Here is a 1,980-nt window from a genome sequence, read left to right on the forward strand (position 1 = left end):
AAAAAAAAAAAAAAACAAGCAACAAAAAAAAAGTGGCTATCCCGCTCACTCCTGAAAGTATATGACTCCGCGACGTGTTAGACTTGTGATGTGAGGCTCACACACGCATGGGGTTCAGTTTCGACATGGAGCAAGCCGAGCTTTGTGTACACGGAGCTTCATCCTTGCTAACACGCTCGAGCCTCCTACCCATGCAGGGAGCAGGTGTTCCTCCTGTTACGTGAAGATAAGAACACGGTTTCACATCCAAGTCACCAGGGAGTCAGCAAATTTGCAAAGGACCCAGGTCGGCTCAGCCAAGTCAGGTTTGGGTAGCAGCTGCTCCGCGGAATTCTCTGTGGGTCAGGTGTCCTCTGTTGCCTGTGGCTTTGAGTCACAATAATTCTCCTGCAGCCTTACCTGGAGCATAAAAGCACGTGTCAGACTGGACTTCGCAGCATCCTTTCAAGAATATTCCAACTTGAATCTCCCAAGTCCTCAGCACAGAAATGAGGAGGGAGGAATTTGCACCCCAGTGTTATGACCGTGCATGTGGGGGCTTGCCTAGGAGGATGGTGTCATAGCTGGTCAGACAGGTGCCTCTGCCCAGGTGCTCACTCGCTGAGTGGGTTGGCTAGCACTCTAGAAGTTGGGTTCAACGTGCTGTGCCTTTTCCTTTGAGCCAGCCTGAGAGAACTGAGTTCCTGAGCACGTGGATGAAACTTAGGGAAGCCTTGACCTGCCAGACGGAGGTGGGGAGCTGGCCCTGGCGGGGAGCCTGGTTTTATTGAAGGTCCTTCAGAGTTAATTAGCCCTAAAGGTTAATTAAGGTTCATGTCCCCCAAAGAGTGTGAACAGGGCCTCCCTGTCACCACTGCGGCCTGAGTGCGACCCCCGGCGGCCAGGGAGGGACCCATAGGGCGCCACAGACCCCTCCTGTCCCCCGCTGTGGTTCTCAGTGGACCTGCCTGTTCTGCTCCCCACTCTGGCGAGTCCTCTTGCCTCTCACCCCAGTTATTGTATGCAAAAATAAATCAATAAAATGTTTTTTTAAAAAGAGAGAGAGAGGTGTGAACGACTGGGAATGTTCTGGAGACCTCCTTCCCCTGTGAAACAACTGTGCAGAAACCTGCTGCAGACCAGACTTTCGAGCCCCGTTATGGCAAAGGGCTGGACAAAGGAGATGAAAGGGGACCCCGGCTGTCGTCTCCACCGTGGGCCCTGCAGAGACCAGGCAGGTGGGGGCCCCAGCACTGCCCCCCTCAGAGCAGAGATCGGGGCAGACCCGCCCAGCCACAAACCTTTAGGTCAAAATACCTTGGGCCAGGGTCCCCGGCCCAGCCCGAGAGAGAGTTCACTTTTGCCATGTCCAGCTCCCTGCTCCTGCCTGTGGCTGAGCCCAAGCGTGTGGAGGCAGGAGCGGGGCACAGCCGAGGGCAGCCGCAGGCCTCGCTGGGATGGCGGGATGCCCCCGGGCAGGGTGCCGAGGTCAGGCTGGCAGCTGTGGAAGGAGCGAGTGGTCAGTGACAGGGCGCCCGCGGCCAGGGGGCCTGTGCTTGCCTGCTGGGCCTCCTCCTCTGTCTCCCCAAATCAGGCCTTTCTGTGCAGAATTTTTTTCGCCACTTATCTCTCTGTGTTACTGGAAACTGCAAGGTGTCCACAGCAAAGCCAATTTAAAGCCAGCCGAGCCTGCGAGTATTAACACTTACGCTTGGAAATGGGGAAAGGACAGCGCTGCAGAGAAAGGTTTCACTGCTCTCTTTATCGCTGTCGCCAGCGGTGAGGAGATGAAAAATGACCTCAGGGGGTGCAGAGTGAATTTCATTTCATGCAAAGAAAAATGAGATTAAAAATAGTTCAAGGCACTAAAGTGCCATCAGGTGTCTGGACGGCCACGAGGCCGCAGATGTGGGGGTGGGGCCGCAGCGGGGGAGGGGGGAGCGCTGTGCCCACCAGGGGTGGGGCGGAGATTCAGTGTCTTCTGGGCGGGGAGCTGCCCGC

The sequence above is a fragment of the Condylura cristata genome, unplaced genomic scaffold (genome assembly GCF_000260355.1).
Source record: "Condylura cristata isolate star-nosed mole 26May11 unplaced genomic scaffold, ConCri1.0 scaffold00038, whole genome shotgun sequence".
Classification (NCBI taxonomy): Eukaryota; Metazoa; Chordata; class Mammalia; order Eulipotyphla; family Talpidae; genus Condylura; species Condylura cristata.